We start from the raw sequence: 17,982 nt of genomic DNA, 5'->3' as shown, positions 1-17,982 counted from the left end.
ACAAGCTTGTATGTCATTTTTGATGTAGCATGCATTCCCTTTTTATCCAAAGTATAATATGAACTCATAAACAAAGCTTTGGATATCATATCAATAAACATAGATGGCGTTGTGGGACCACATACATAATGTGATTCATCCATTTCTGGATGACCACCAAGCATAAGTCTCCCACGTCTAGGAGCTCCATCCACCCACGTCTGAGTGAAGTCAATTGGGTCGGCAAAGCAATCGCGGGCTCTAATCATAACTCCCTTTACAATTTCTGGCAAAGGTTCACAATATCCCACAAGACACCAGAGTACAAAAGGGTAGTATGAATAATAACATTGGCACATATCAGAAGCACATGCGGAACAACGAAGATATGCATGTGCCTTTATCAAACAAGGTAATACAAACAAAGCATTACATAATAAATTTCAGATATATAACAATTTCAGGATGAACAATACAAGAATTTCAAAGGACTAGTATAATACTCAATTGAAGAAGAATTTAGCAGAAATCAAATTTCCAATAGGATGAAAGTTGAATAGGCAAAACCCAACAAAGTTTTCAATTCTGATAGAATTTGAATGGTACATTTCCTGAATTGTTTGAGTGCCCAAGCATGCTCCAAATCACTAAAAATAGATGTCATTGGAAAGCTGTATCAATCTATTTTCGGATGAACTCAGATTTATAAATTTTTGAGTTCTTAACAGGAAGTTACAATAAATTGAGTAAAGGAAGGTCAGAATTGATCATCCCTGTTTTGCAGACTTGATAGAGTCAATTTAAACAGATGTGTCAGAAGGCAAACATACTTCAAAATTGCTAAATTATATGTCAAAAGAAAGATATGCGAATATAGTTTCAAAAGAACCAAGTTTTGCATAATTCAGAATTTTCACTAGAGAGTTATGATCAATTTAGTATTAGATGGTCAGAATTGATCATCTCTGTTTTGCAGAATTGATAGAGTCAATTTAAACAGATGTTTCAGAAGGCAAACGTACTTCAAAATTACTAAATTATATTTCAAAAGAAAGATATACGAATCTAATTTAAAAAAACTTAAGTTTTGCATAATTCAGATTTTTTACTAGAGAGTTATGAGCAATTTAGTAACAGAAGGTCAGAAATTTCAGTCCCTATTTTGCAGAATTTGTAGGGTTAATTGTAACCGAAGTCTTAGCAGGCATTTAAACTCCAAATCATTCAATCTCAGTGTCAAAATAAAGATATTTGAGTCTAATTTCAAATGGATTAGGCTTTGACTAAATCAGAGTTTAGTACTAAAAGTGAGATCCAAAACAATGTATAGAAGTCAGATTACCGAAAATTTCAGATTCATGGCTTTGTATCAAAAGGAAAGAAGGGTTTGGTACTAAGCTGAAATCTTTTGAATTATGAAGTATTAAAAGGAAAACAGAGATTAGGAATTCTGTAGGAAGATGTTAGAACACTTTCCTTAGATGAGTTTGATTCCCAAATATAGGGAGTTGATACAAAACCTCAAACAAAGTTTCCACTTCTTCTTCTTCTCCTTCTTCTTCTTCTTCTTCTTCTTCTTCTTCTTATTCTTATTCTCTTCTTCTTCTTCTCCTCAAACTAATGTTGGCTGCAAAGTTTCTTTTTTTAATGGTGCTTTAAATTACTTAGGTTTGGCTCATGCTAAAATAGTGAGGTGGCAAGCATGCATGGGGGTTTAGGTGTCAACTTTAGAATAAATACAAGTGACTCATCCTTATTAACGACACATGTCCTCCATTTTGTTTTATTTTATTTTATTTTTATTTACTCAATTCTGAATATTCTATAAATCATATCAAAATTTTATTATTTACTCTTAGGTCCTTAGCCATAAAATTTAATATAATATTATTTAATAAAAAAATTATTTAAATAATCCTCATATTTACAAACAAGCATTTACTATTTTTTTTTTTTAAATGGGGGATGTTACACTCTCCCCTCCTTAAAATAAAATTTAGTCCTCTAAATTTGTCATACCTCTTTCGGCGAAAAGATGAGGATAAACCAGATTTGTAGTCAAGGAATCCCCAACAACAGTAGTTACGTGTAGCAAATAATCTAGTGGTTTAGGTTGAATGCCCAAGTGACAAGCAAAATATTGTGAAACAAAAGACAAGTTGGAGCCAGGATCAAACAAAACTTTTGCATTTCTATTAGAAATATGTAGAATACCTTCAACCACTGATTTAGAGGCTCTAGAATCTTATTCTGTGATAGCATATACTCTAGCATGGGCTGTCGGCTTAGGGAGTAGTGGCTCTTTCTCCTTGTTTAGTGGGCAGTCTCTGACTTTATGATCTAACTTTCCACAGGCAAAACAGGCTCCAGTCACCCGAAAACACTCACTTGTTTCATGATTACGTCCACATTTTGTACACGATAGAGTTCTTTGCGATGGAGTTCCTTTCTCAAATCTAGGTACCTTTACCTTCTCATTACTTCTTTCTGCTTTATTTCCTCTCTTACTTTTACCAACAAACTTATCCTTGCTATTCTTGTCCCTGATTTCTTGGATCTCCTCCAAGTCTTTTTCAAATATGAAAGCTCTTTCTACTACATCAGTGTATACTTGGAGTTTTAAAACTGATATCCGGCTTCTTATTGCCGACCTTAATCCTCTTTCAAATCTTCTTGCTTTCCTATATTCATCATCAATCATATGTGTGGCAAATCTAGAGAGCTCGGTGAATTTAGACTCATATATGGCTACTGTCAAATTTCCCTGGATGAGATTCAGGAACTCCAATTCTTTTTGCTCTCTTATACAATCTGGAAAATATTTATCATTGAACTTTTCTGTAAATACCTTCTAAGTGATTGGCTCCTGTCGAGCTTCAGAAATCCTCTTCATGGTTCGCCACCAGTGCTCAGCCTCTCCTTCTAGCATGAAGGTAGCAAGAGAAACCTTCTTATCATCTAGGTAATTTAAAACATCAAATATTTTCTCCATCTGCATCATCCATTGTTCTGCTACCATTGGATCAGGCTCACCACTAAAACTGGGAGGACTAAGCTTCTTAAATTGTTCAATTCCCAACCCAATCTGGTTTGAATTTCCAACTTCATCATTTCTTCCTTGTCGGACTTGTTGTTGCATTACTTGTGTCATCGCCTCTAGAGTTTTCATAATTCCACTCAATTGATCAGAAGTAGATGCAACAGGAGAACCAGATGACCTTGTCATCCTTGCTTCCTAAAAATAACAAAAGAAAACTTTTGATCAGTCTATAAATAGAAATCACTAAACCTCAAAATTTATTACACATCTAGCATATCAAAATTCTTAGAAATCCTCAAATCATGCTCTGATACCACTCTGTCACTGTCACGCCCCCCCTGAATTATCACATTCAGGAAGTGTGACCCTGTCTAAAAATCAATAATATTATAATTCATCAATCAATTCAATCCAGGATCCAATCTAACAATTTGAGGATACTAAGAATCATTCAAAAAATCTCTATTCACAATTCATAAACCTGTACATTACATAATCATAATCCACTTCACTCAGAGATTTACAAAATCCAAAGACAACTCAACTAAACATCAACCACACCACAAATCCATAATCATAGAAGTATATACAATCACAAAAAGATAATTGTTTACCATGAGTTCTTATCCTTACACATATTAAACTTATCATTCCATACACATGAGCGGTCCTTTGACATTTTACAACACATAAGTATCAATAGATCCTTAACATTACATCAGAAGTAAAGTTTACTATACAACAAAAACCATCATCTTACAAAGATTAGCTCAAAAATCTTCTAGCCTTTCATTGCTTTAACTCCATTTTTAGCTTTACAGTGCGTGACAAGCTACCCTGAAAAATTTATATAGCAACGGGGTGAGCATAAAGAGCTCAGCAAGCGTCTAACATATCCATGGCGATAGGAGAAGTTCAAGCAAGCTTAGTATCAAGATACAAAAGTAGAAATACAAGTCTTCATTTGAAGTCATCTCATTTGATATAAAATCACAAAGGTTTACCTCGTTCAAAAACAGGCATTAGACATAACAATAGGAGAAAGGAAATTGGAGCATATCATTGGCATAAGGAGCATATCGATGACATATGGTAATTTCAAGGCATAACAAGGACGTAAAGAGCATTTTAGATATCAATGGCATATGAAAATATTCGGAACATATCAATGGTGAATGAAATGCTTCAGAACATATCAATGGCATACGGAAATATTTCGGAAGCATAAGAAGCATTTTAGAATATATCAAAGAACAAATACGAAATAGAAGCTCAGACGTCGTACTCTAGCATACTGCATGTGAGGATTAACTCAGTGGTGGCTCCACGCCGTGATGAGTTCTCGACTCCATCCACGGGTAGCCCTTTCCTACTCGAGCCCTCTCACCCTGCCCAAGTGCTAGGTCGGCTCTGAATTTTATATCAAACAGATAGAAGGTGAAGTGGGATCATAACATAATATGGTCCATCCATTTCTGGATGACCACGCATAAGTCTCCCACGTCTGGGAGCTCCATCCACCCACGTCTGAGTGAAGTCAATGGGGCCGGCAGAGCAATCGCGGGCTCTAAGCATAACTCCCTTTACCATTTCTGGCAAAGGTTCACAATATCCCACAAGACACCAGAGTACAAAAAGGTAGTACGAACAATAACATTGACATATATCAGAAGCACATGCGGAACAACGAAATGTACATATGCCTTTCGAGTCAATACGATACAAACAGAATCTTTCACAAATGTATTCAGATTTAAAAGGAAACAAAAGCATGAGTGTACAAGGATTTCAAGAAATCACATATGGCTCAATTGAAATAAGAAAGTTAGATGAATTCAATATCCAAAGAAATGAAACTGGAAGAGGCACATATCGAAAGCAAATGCGGAACAATGGGATGCATGTGCCGAATCATTACGCTGAAAACATGAACTTTAGATGATAGCTGCAGACAAATAAATAAAGGACAAAAGTATACAGGAATTTAAGGTAATAATGTAAAGCTTAACTGAAGAGTGTTTGCCGAAATCGATTTCCAAAGAGAAGAAACAAGGAGAGCCGAAATCGACCAAAGCTCGATTCTGGCAGAATTTGATAGGGACATTGTATGAACTATTTAGATAACCAATTATGCTCCAATTTATACAAAATAGGTGTCATTAGAAAGCTTTGTCAATCTAGTTTTATGCAAATCAAGCTTTACAAGATTTGGAATTTACAACCGGGAGTTACAGATAATTTCGTAGCGAAAGGTCAGAAAATATTAGCTCTGTTTTACTGAATCCATAGGGTCGATGAAAGCAGATGTTTCAGTTAGCAATTCTAATCCAAAAATTTCAAATCAGGTATATACAGAAAGCATTTTGAGTCTATCTTCGAATAAATCATACTTTGTATGAATCTGAGTTCATAGCAGAAAGTTATAAGTAGTTAAGCAACAAGAGGTCAGAAATTTCAGTCCCTGTTTTGCAGAATCTGTAGGGTTAATTTAGACAGAAGTTTTAGTAGGCATTTAAACTCCAAATCATTCAATCTTAGTGTCAAAATAAAGATATTTGAGTCTACTTTCAAATGGAATAGGTTTTACCTAATTCAGAGTTTAGTGCTAAAAGTTAGATCGAAAACAATGTACAGAAGTCAGATTACCGAAAAATTTCAGATTCATGGCTTTGTATCAAAAGGAAAGAACGGTTTGGTACTAAGCTGAAATCTTTTGCATTATGAAGAATTAAAAGGAAAACAGAGATTAGGAATTCTGTAGGAAGAGGTTAGAACACTTGCCTTAAACAAATTTGATTCCCAAATGGGGGGAGTTGATGCAAAACCTCAATCAAATCTTCTTCTTCAATTCCTCTTCTTCTTCTTCTTCTTCCCTTCTCTTCTCAAACTCACGTTGGCTGCAACTCTTCAGGTTTGTTTTCTTTAACTTTTCATCTAATTATTTGGGTTTTGGCTAATGCAAAAGTTGCAAGGTGTCATGCATGCATGAAAGGGGCTAGGTGTCATCTTTAGAGCAAAGATAAGTGGCACCAACCTTAGGTTAGCTAGTGACACATGTCCACTATATTTTTTTTTTTGTTTTATTTTGTTTTTTATTTACTCAATTCTGAATATTCTATAAATCATATCAAAATTTTAATATTTACTCTTAGGTCCTTAGCCATAAACTTTCATATAATATTATTTAATATAAAATAATTATTAAATAATCCTTATTTTTACAAACAAATATTTTACTAAATTTTCAAAAATGGGGGATGTTACACTCTCCCCTCCTTAGAATAAAATTTAGTCCTCTAAATTTGTCATATCTCTTTCGGCGAAAAGATGAGGATAAACCAGATTTGTTGTCAAGGAATCCCCAACAATAGTAGTTATGTGTAGCAAATAATCTAGTGGTTTAGGTTGAATGCCCAAGTGACAAGCAAAATATTGTGAAACAAAAGACAAGTTGGAGCCAGGATCAAACAAAACTTTTGCATTTCTATTAGAAACATGTAGAATACCTTCAACCACTGATTTAGAGGCTCTGGAATCTTGTTCTGTGATAGCATATACTCTAGCATGGGCTGTAGGCTTAGGGAGTAGTGGCTCTTTCTTCTTGTTTAGTGGGCAGTCTCTGACTTTATGATCTAACTTTCCACAGGCAAAACAGGCTCCAGTCACCCAAAAACACTCACTTGTTTCATGATTACGTCCACATTTTGTACACGATAGAGTTCTTTGCGATAGAGTTCCTTTCTCAAATCTAGGTACCTTTACCTTCTCGTTACTTCTTTCTGCTTCATTTCCTCTCTTACTTTTACCAACAAACTTATCCTTGCTATTCTTGTCCCTGATTTCTTGGATCTCCGCCAAGTCTTTTTCAAGTATGAAAGCTCTTTCTACTACATCAGTGTATACTTGGAGTTTCAAAGCTGATATCCGGCTTCTTATTGCCGGCCTTAATCCTCTTTCAAGTCTTCTTGCTTTCCTATATTCATCATCAATCATATGTGTGGCAAATCTAGAGAGCTCGGTGAATTTAGACTCATATTTGGCTACTGTCAAATTTCCCTGGATGAGATTCAGGAACTCCAATTCTTTCTGCTCTCTGATACAATCCGGAAAATATTTATCATTGAACTTTTCTATAAATACCTTCCAAGTGATTGGCTCTTGTCGAGCTTCAGAAATCCTCTTCATGGTTCGCCACCAGTGCTCAGCCTCTCCTTCTAGCATGAAGGTAGCAAGAGAAACCTTCTTATCATCTGGGCAATTTAAAACATCAAATATTTTCTCCATCCGCATCATCCATTGTTCTACTACCATTGGATCAGGCTCACCACTAAAACTGGGAGGACTAAGCTTCTTAAACTGTTCAATTCCCAACCCAGTCTAGTTTGAATTCCCCAACTTCATCATTTCTTCCTTGTCGGACTTGTTGTTGCATTACTTGTGTCATCGACTCTAGAGTTTTCATAATTCCACTCAATTGATCAGAAGTAGATGCAACAGGAGTACCAGATGACCTCGTCATCCTTGCTTCCTAAAAATAACAAAAGAAAACTTTTGATCAATCTCTAAATAGAAATCACTAAACCTCAAAATTTATTACACATCTAGCATATCAAAATTCTTAGAAATCCTCAAATCATGCTCTGATACCACTCTGTCACGCCCCCCCTGAATTATCACATTCAGGAAGTGTGACCCTGTCTAAAAATCAATAATATTATAATTCATCAATCAATTCAATCCAGGATCCAATCTAACAATTTGAGGATACTAAGAATCATTCAAAAAATCTCTATTCACAATTCATAAACCTGTACATTACATAATCATAATCCACTTCACTCAGAGATTTACAAAATCCAAAGACAACTCAACTAAACATCAACCACACCACAAATCCATAATCATAGAAGTATATACAATCACAAAAAGATAATTGTTTACCATGAGTTCTTATCCTTACACATATTAAACTTATCATTCCATACACATGAGCGGTCCTTTGACATTTTACAACACATAAGTATCAATAGATCCTTAACATTACATCAGAAGTAAAGTTTACTATACAACAAAAACCATCATCTTACAAAGATTAGCTCAAAAATCTTCTAGCCTTTCATTGCTTTAACTCCATTTTTAGCTTTACAGTGCGTGACAAGCTACCCTGAAAAATTTATATAGCAACGGGGTGAGCATAAAGAGCTCAGCAAGCGTCTAACATATCCATGGCGATAGGAGAAGTTCAAGCAAGCTTAGTATCAAGATACAAAAGTAGAAATACAAGTCTTCATTTGAAGTCATCTCATTTGATATAAAATCACAAAGGTTTACCTCGTTCAAAAACAGGCATTAGACATAACAATAGGAGAAAGGAAATTGGAGCATATCATTGGCATAAGGAGCATATCGATGACATATGGTAATTTCAAGGCATAACAAGGACGTAAAGAGCATTTTAGATATCAATGGCATATGAAAATATTCGGAACATATCAATGGTGAATGAAATGCTTCAGAACATATCAATGGCATACGGAAATATTTCGGAAGCATAAGAAGCATTTTAGAATATATCAAAGAACAAATACGAAATAGAAGCTCAGACGTCGTACTCTAGCATACTGCATGTGAGGATTAACTCAGTGGTGGCTCCACGCCGTGATGAGTTCTCGACTCCATCCACGGGTAGCCCTTTCCTACTCGAGCCCTCTCACCCTGCCCAAGTGCTAGGTCGGCTCTGAATTTTATATCAAACAGATAGAAGGTGAAGTGGGATCATAACATAATATGGTCCATCCATTTCTGGATGACCACGCATAAGTCTCCCACGTCTGGGAGCTCCATCCACCCACGTCTGAGTGAAGTCAATGGGGCCGGCAGAGCAATCGCGGGCTCTAAGCATAACTCCCTTTACCATTTCTGGCAAAGGTTCACAATATCCCACAAGACACCAGAGTACAAAAAGGTAGTACGAACAATAACATTGACATATATCAGAAGCACATGCGGAACAACGAAATGTACATATGCCTTTCGAGTCAATACGATACAAACAGAATCTTTCACAAATGTATTCAGATTTAAAAGGAAACAAAAGCATGAGTGTACAAGGATTTCAAGAAATCACATATGGCTCAATTGAAATAAGAAAGTTAGATGAATTCAATATCCAAAGAAATGAAACTGGAAGAGGCACATATCGAAAGCAAATGCGGAACAATGGGATGCATGTGCCGAATCATTACGCTGAAAACATGAACTTTAGATGATAGCTGCAGACAAATAAATAAAGGACAAAAGTATACAGGAATTTAAGGTAATAATGTAAAGCTTAACTGAAGAGTGTTTGCCGAAATCGATTTCCAAAGAGAAGAAACAAGGAGAGCCGAAATCGACCAAAGCTCGATTCTGGCAGAATTTGATAGGGACATTGTATGAACTATTTAGATAACCAATTATGCTCCAATTTATACAAAATAGGTGTCATTAGAAAGCTTTGTCAATCTAGTTTTATGCAAATCAAGCTTTACAAGATTTGGAATTTACAACCGGGAGTTACAGATAATTTCGTAGCGAAAGGTCAGAAAATATTAGCTCTGTTTTACTGAATCCATAGGGTCGATGAAAGCAGATGTTTCAGTTAGCAATTCTAATCCAAAAATTTCAAATCAGGTATATACAGAAAGCATTTTGAGTCTATCTTCGAATAAATCATACTTTGTATGAATCTGAGTTCATAGCAGAAAGTTATAAGTAGTTAAGCAACAAGAGGTCAGAAATTTCAGTCCCTGTTTTGCAGAATCTGTAGGGTTAATTTAGACAGAAGTTTTAGTAGGCATTTAAACTCCAAATCATTCAATCTTAGTGTCAAAATAAAGATATTTGAGTCTACTTTCAAATGGAATAGGTTTTACCTAATTCAGAGTTTAGTGCTAAAAGTTAGATCGAAAACAATGTACAGAAGTCAGATTACCGAAAAATTTCAGATTCATGGCTTTGTATCAAAAGGAAAGAACGGTTTGGTACTAAGCTGAAATCTTTTGCATTATGAAGAATTAAAAGGAAAACAGAGATTAGGAATTCTGTAGGAAGAGGTTAGAACACTTGCCTTAAACAAATTTGATTCCCAAATGGGGGGAGTTGATGCAAAACCTCAATCAAATCTTCTTCTTCAATTCCTCTTCTTCTTCTTCTTCTTCCCTTCTCTTCTCAAACTCACGTTGGCTGCAACTCTTCAGGTTTGTTTTCTTTAACTTTTCATCTAATTATTTGGGTTTTGGCTAATGCAAAAGTTGCAAGGTGTCATGCATGCATGAAAGGGGCTAGGTGTCATCTTTAGAGCAAAGATAAGTGGCACCAACCTTAGGTTAGCTAGTGACACATGTCCACTATATTTTTTTTTTTGTTTTATTTTGTTTTTTATTTACTCAATTCTGAATATTCTATAAATCATATCAAAATTTTAATATTTACTCTTAGGTCCTTAGCCATAAACTTTCATATAATATTATTTAATATAAAATAATTATTAAATAATCCTTATTTTTACAAACAAATATTTTACTAAATTTTCAAAAATGGGGGATGTTACACTCTCCCCTCCTTAGAATAAAATTTAGTCCTCTAAATTTGTCATATCTCTTTCGGCGAAAAGATGAGGATAAACCAGATTTGTTGTCAAGGAATCCCCAACAATAGTAGTTATGTGTAGCAAATAATCTAGTGGTTTAGGTTGAATGCCCAAGTGACAAGCAAAATATTGTGAAACAAAAGACAAGTTGGAGCCAGGATCAAACAAAACTTTTGCATTTCTATTAGAAACATGTAGAATACCTTCAACCACTGATTTAGAGGCTCTGGAATCTTGTTCTGTGATAGCATATACTCTAGCATGGGCTGTAGGCTTAGGGAGTAGTGGCTCTTTCTTCTTGTTTAGTGGGCAGTCTCTGACTTTATGATCTAACTTTCCACAGGCAAAACAGGCTCCAGTCACCCAAAAACACTCACTTGTTTCATGATTACGTCCACATTTTGTACACGATAGAGTTCTTTGCGATAGAGTTCCTTTCTCAAATCTAGGTACCTTTACCTTCTCGTTACTTCTTTCTGCTTCATTTCCTCTCTTACTTTTACCAACAAACTTATCCTTGCTATTCTTGTCCCTGATTTCTTGGATCTCCGCCAAGTCTTTTTCAAGTATGAAAGCTCTTTCTACTACATCAGTGTATACTTGGAGTTTCAAAGCTGATATCCGGCTTCTTATTGCCGGCCTTAATCCTCTTTCAAGTCTTCTTGCTTTCCTATATTCATCATCAATCATATGTGTGGCAAATCTAGAGAGCTCGGTGAATTTAGACTCATATTTGGCTACTGTCAAATTTCCCTGGATGAGATTCAGGAACTCCAATTCTTTCTGCTCTCTGATACAATCCGGAAAATATTTATCATTGAACTTTTCTATAAATACCTTCCAAGTGATTGGCTCTTGTCGAGCTTCAGAAATCCTCTTCATGGTTCGCCACCAGTGCTCAGCCTCTCCTTCTAGCATGAAGGTAGCAAGAGAAACCTTCTTATCATCTGGGCAATTTAAAACATCAAATATTTTCTCCATCCGCATCATCCATTGTTCTACTACCATTGGATCAGGCTCACCACTAAAACTGGGAGGACTAAGCTTCTTAAACTGTTCAATTCCCAACCCAGTCTAGTTTGAATTCCCCAACTTCATCATTTCTTCCTTGTCGGACTTGTTGTTGCATTACTTGTGTCATCGACTCTAGAGTTTTCATAATTCCACTCAATTGATCAGAAGTAGATGCAACAGGAGTACCAGATGACCTCGTCATCCTTGCTTCCTAAAAATAACAAAAGAAAACTTTTGATCAATCTCTAAATAGAAATCACTAAACCTCAAAATTTATTACACATCTAGCATATCAAAATTCTTAGAAATCCTCAAATCATGCTCTGATACCACTCTGTCACGCCCCCCCTGAATTATCACATTCAGGAAGTGTGACCCTGTCTAAAAATCAATAATATTATAATTCATCAATCAATTCAATCCAGGATCCAATCTAACAATTTGAGGATACTAAGAATCATTCAAAAAATCTCTATTCACAATTCATAAACCTGTACATTACATAATCATAATCCACTTCACTCAGAGATTTACAAAATCCAAAGACAACTCAACTAAACATCAACCACACCACAAATCCATAATCATAGAAGTATATACAATCACAAAAAGATAATTGTTTACCATGAGTTCTTATCCTTACACATATTAAACTTATCATTCCATACACATGAGCGGTCCTTTGACATTTTACAACACATAAGTATCAATAGATCCTTAACATTACATCAGAAGTAAAGTTTACTATACAACAAAAACCATCATCTTACAAAGATTAGCTCAAAAATCTTCTAGCCTTTCATTGCTTTAACTCCATTTTTAGCTTTACAGTGCGTGACAAGCTACCCTGAAAAATTTATATAGCAACGGGGTGAGCATAAAGAGCTCAGCAAGCGTCTAACATATCCATGGCGATAGGAGAAGTTCAAGCAAGCTTAGTATCAAGATACAAAAGTAGAAATACAAGTCTTCATTTGAAGTCATCTCATTTGATATAAAATCACAAAGGTTTACCTCGTTCAAAAACAGGCATTAGACATAACAATAGGAGAAAGGAAATTGGAGCATATCATTGGCATAAGGAGCATATCGATGACATATGGTAATTTCAAGGCATAACAAGGACGTAAAGAGCATTTTAGATATCAATGGCATATGAAAATATTCGGAACATATCAATGGTGAATGAAATGCTTCAGAACATATCAATGGCATACGGAAATATTTCGGAAGCATAAGAAGCATTTTAGAATATATCAAAGAACAAATACGAAATAGAAGCTCAGACGTCGTACTCTAGCATACTGCATGTGAGGATTAACTCAGTGGTGGCTCCACGCCGTGATGAGTTCTCGACTCCATCCACGGGTAGCCCTTTCCTACTCGAGCCCTCTCACCCTGCCCAAGTGCTAGGTCGGCTCTGAATTTTATATCAAACAGATAGAAGGTGAAGTGGGATCATAACATAATATGGTCCATCCATTTCTGGATGACCACGCATAAGTCTCCCACGTCTGGGAGCTCCATCCACCCACGTCTGAGTGAAGTCAATGGGGCCGGCAGAGCAATCGCGGGCTCTAAGCATAACTCCCTTTACCATTTCTGGCAAAGGTTCACAATATCCCACAAGACACCAGAGTACAAAAAGGTAGTACGAACAATAACATTGACATATATCAGAAGCACATGCGGAACAACGAAATGTACATATGCCTTTCGAGTCAATACGATACAAACAGAATCTTTCACAAATGTATTCAGATTTAAAAGGAAACAAAAGCATGAGTGTACAAGGATTTCAAGAAATCACATATGGCTCAATTGAAATAAGAAAGTTAGATGAATTCAATATCCAAAGAAATGAAACTGGAAGAGGCACATATCGAAAGCAAATGCGGAACAATGGGATGCATGTGCCGAATCATTACGCTGAAAACATGAACTTTAGATGATAGCTGCAGACAAATAAATAAAGGACAAAAGTATACAGGAATTTAAGGTAATAATGTAAAGCTTAACTGAAGAGTGTTTGCCGAAATCGATTTCCAAAGAGAAGAAACAAGGAGAGCCGAAATCGACCAAAGCTCGATTCTGGCAGAATTTGATAGGGACATTGTATGAACTATTTCGATAACCAATTATGCTCCAATTTATACAAAATAGGTGTCATTAGAAAGCTTTGTCAATCTAGTTTTATGCAAATCAAGCTTTACAAGATTTGGAATTTACAACCGGGAGTTACAGATAATTTCGTAGCGAAAGGTCAGAAAATATTAGCTCTGTTTTACTGAATCCATAGGGTCGATGAAAGCAGATGTTTCAGTTAGCAATTCTAATCCAAAAATTTCAAATCAGGTATTTACAGAAAGCATTTTGAGTCTATCTTCGAATAAATCATACTTTGTATGAATCTGAGTTCATAGCAGAAAGTTATAAGTAGTTAAGCAACAAGAGGTCAGAAATTTCAGTCCCTGTTTTGCAGAATCTGTAGGGTTAATTTAGACAGAAGTTTTAGTAGGCATTTAAACTCCAAATCATTCAATCTTAGTGTCAAAATAAAGATATTTGAGTCTACTTTCAAATGGAATAGGTTTTACCTAATTCAGAGTTTAGTGCTAAAAGTTAGATCGAAAACAATGTACAGAAGTCAGATTACCGAAAAATTTCAGATTCATGGCTTTGTATCAAAAGGAAAGAACGGTTTGGTACTAAGCTGAAATCTTTTGCATTATGAAGAATTAAAAGGAAAACAGAGATTAGGAATTCTGTAGGAAGAGGTTAGAACACTTGCCTTAAACAAATTTGATTCCCAAATGGGGGGAGTTGATGCAAAACCTCAATCAAATCTTCTTCTTCAATTCCTCTTCTTCTTCTTCTTCTTCCCTTCTCTTCTCAAACTCACGTTGGCTGCAACTCTTCAGGTTTGTTTTCTTTAACTTTTCATCTAATTATTTGGGTTTTGGCTAATGCAAAAGTTGCAAGGTGTCATGCATGCATGAAAGGGGCTAGGTGTCATCTTTAGAGCAAAGATAAGTGGCACCAACCTTAGGTTAGCTAGTGACACATGTCCACTATATTTTTTTTTTGTTTTATTTTGTTTTTTATTTACTCAATTCTGAATATTCTATAAATCATATCAAAATTTTAATATTTACTCTTAGGTCCTTAGCCATAAACTTTCATATAATATTATTTAATATAAAATAATTATTAAATAATCCTTATTTTTACAAACAAATATTTTACTAAATTTTCAAAAATGGGGGATGTTACAGTCACGCCCCCCCCAAATATTCACATTCAAGAGGTGTGACCCTGTCTAAAATCAATAATATTATAATTCATCATCAATTCAATCCAGGATCCAATCTAACAATTTGAGGATACTAAGAATCATTCAAAATCAATATTCACAATTCATAAACCTGTACGTTACATAAATCATAATCCACTTCACTCAAAAATTCACAAAATCTAAATGCAACTCAACTAAACATCAACCACAACACAAATCCATAATCATAGAAATATATACAATCACAAAAAGATAATTATTTACCATGAGATCTTATCCTTATACAACTTAAACTTATCATTCAATACACATGAGCGGTCCTTTAAACTTTTACAACACATAAGTATCAACAGATCCTTAACATTACCTCAGAAGTAAAGTATACTATACAACAAAAACCTATCATCCAACAAAGATTAGTTCAAAAATCTTCTAGCTTTTCACTGCTTTAACCCAATCCTAGCTTTTCAGTGCGTGACAAGCTATCCTGAAAAATTTATATAGCAACGGGGTGAGCATAAAGAGCTCAGCAAGCGTCTAACATATCCATGGCGATAGGAGAAGTTCAAGCAGGCTTAGTATCAAGATACAAAAGTAGAAATACAAGTGTTCATTTGAAATCATCTCATTTGATATAAAATCACAATGGTTTACCTCATTCAAAAACAAGCATTAGACATAACAATAGGAGAAGGGAAATTGGAGTATTTCATTGGCAAAAGAAGCATTTAGGCATGTACCAAATGACACATGAAGCATTTAGGTGCATATCAAAGGCATAAGAGTGTTTGGGGGCATAATACTGACAAACGAAACATTTCAAAGTATAACAAGTGAACCGAATAATAAATACAAGCTTGTATGTCATTTTTGATGTAGAATGCATTCCATTTTTATCCAAAGCATAATATGAACTCATAAACAAAGCTTTGGATATCATATCAATAAACATAGATGGCGCTGTGGGACCACATACATAATGTGATTCATCCATTTCTGGATGACCACCAAGCATAAGTCTCCCACGTCTGGGAGCTCCATCCACCCACGTCTGAGTGAAGTCAATGGGGCCGGCAGAGCAATCACGGGCTCTAAGCATAACTCCCTTTACCATTTCTAGCAAAGGTTCACAATATCCCACAAGACACCAGAGTACAAAAGGGTAGTATGAATAATAACATTGGCACATATCAGAAGCACATGCGGAACAACGAAGATATGCATGCGCCTTTATCAAACAAGGTAATACAAACAAAGCATTACATAATAAATTTCAGATATATAACAATTTCAGGATGAACAATACAAGAATTTCAAAGGACTAGTATAATACTCAATTGAAGAAGAATTTAGTAGAAATCAAATTTCCAATAGGATGAAAGTTGAATAGGCAAAACCCAACAAAGTTTTCAATTCTGATAGAATTTGAATGGTACATTTCCTGAATTGTTTGAGTGACCAAGCATGCTCCAAATCACTAAAAATAGATGTCATTGGAAAGCTGTATCAATCTATTTTCGGATGAACTCAGATTTATAAATTTTTGAGTTCTTAACAGGAAGTTACAATAAATTGAGTAAAGGAAGGTCAGAATTGATCATCCCTGTTTTGCAGACTTGATAGAGTCAATTTAAACAGATGTGTCAGAAGGAAAACATACTTCAAAATTGCTAAATTATATGTCAAAAGAAAGATATGCGAATATAGTTTCAAAAGAACTAAGTTTTGCATAATTCAGAATTTTCACTAGAGAGTTATAAGCAATTTAGTATTAGAAGGTCAGAATTGATCATCTCTGTTTTGCAGAATTGATAGAGTCAATTTAAACAGATGTTTCAGAAGGTAAACGTACTTCAAAATTACTAAATTATATGTAAAAAGAAAGATATACGAATCTAATTTCAAAAAAACAAAGTTTTGCATAATTCAGAATTTTCACTAGAGAGTTATTAGCAATTTAGTAACAGAAGGTTAGAAATTTCAGTCCCTATTTTGCAGAATTTGTAGGGTTAATTGAAACAGAAGTCTTAGCAGGCATTTAAACTCCAAATCATTCAATCTCAGTGTAAAATAAAGATATTTGAGTCTAATTTCAAATGGATTAGGCTTTGCCTAAATCAGAGTTTATTACAAAATGTTATGACCGAAACATTGAATAGAGGTTAGATTACCGAAAAATTTCAGATTCATGGCTTTGTATCAAAAGGAAAGAAGGGTTTGGTACTAAGCTGAAATCTTTTGAATTATGAAGTATTAAAAGGAAAATAGAGATTAGGAATTCTGTAGGAAGATGTTAGAACACTTGCCTTAGATGAGTTTGATTCCCAAATATAGGGAGTTGATGCAAAACCTCAAACAAAGTTTCCACTTCTTCTTCTTCTCCTTCTTCTTCTTCTTCTTTTTCTTATTCTTATTCTCTTCTTCTTCTTCTCCTCAAACTAACATTGGCTGCAAAGTTTCTTTTTTTAATGGTGCTTTAAATTACTTAGGTTTGGCTCATGCTAAAATAGTGAGGTGGCAAGCATGCATGGGGGTTTAGGTGTCAACTTTAGAATAAATACAAGTGACTCATCCTTGTTAATGACACATGTCCTCCATTTTGTTTTATTTTATTTTATTTTTATTTACTCAATTCTGAATATTCTATAAATCATATCAAAATTTTATTATTTACTCTTAGGTCCTTAGCCATAAAATTTAATATAATATTATTTAATAAAAAAAATTATTTAAATAATCCTCATATTTACAAACAAGCATTTACTAATTTTTTTTTTAAATGGGGGATGTGACATTGACAAGCGGTGGAACCGCTTGAGCTCGGTCTCGGAGCTCTACCAAGCGGTGCAACCGCCCCAATCAAGCGGTGGCACTGCCTGGGCTCAGTCTCCGAGTGAGATTGGGCGGTGCAACCGCCCCTGTCAAGTGGTGGCACTGCCCAGAGGCTAAGTCTCTGAGCTCTGCCAAGCGGTGCAACCGCCCTAGTCAGGCGGTGCAACCGCCAAACCCCGGAATTCCGGGAGA

Source organism: Musa acuminata, chromosome BXJ2-5 (genome assembly GCF_036884655.1).
Source record: "Musa acuminata AAA Group cultivar baxijiao chromosome BXJ2-5, Cavendish_Baxijiao_AAA, whole genome shotgun sequence".
NCBI classification, from domain to species: Eukaryota; Viridiplantae; Streptophyta; class Magnoliopsida; order Zingiberales; family Musaceae; genus Musa; species Musa acuminata.
The sequence above is the reverse complement of the archived record's forward strand: the minus strand, read 5'-3'. Positions refer to the sequence as shown.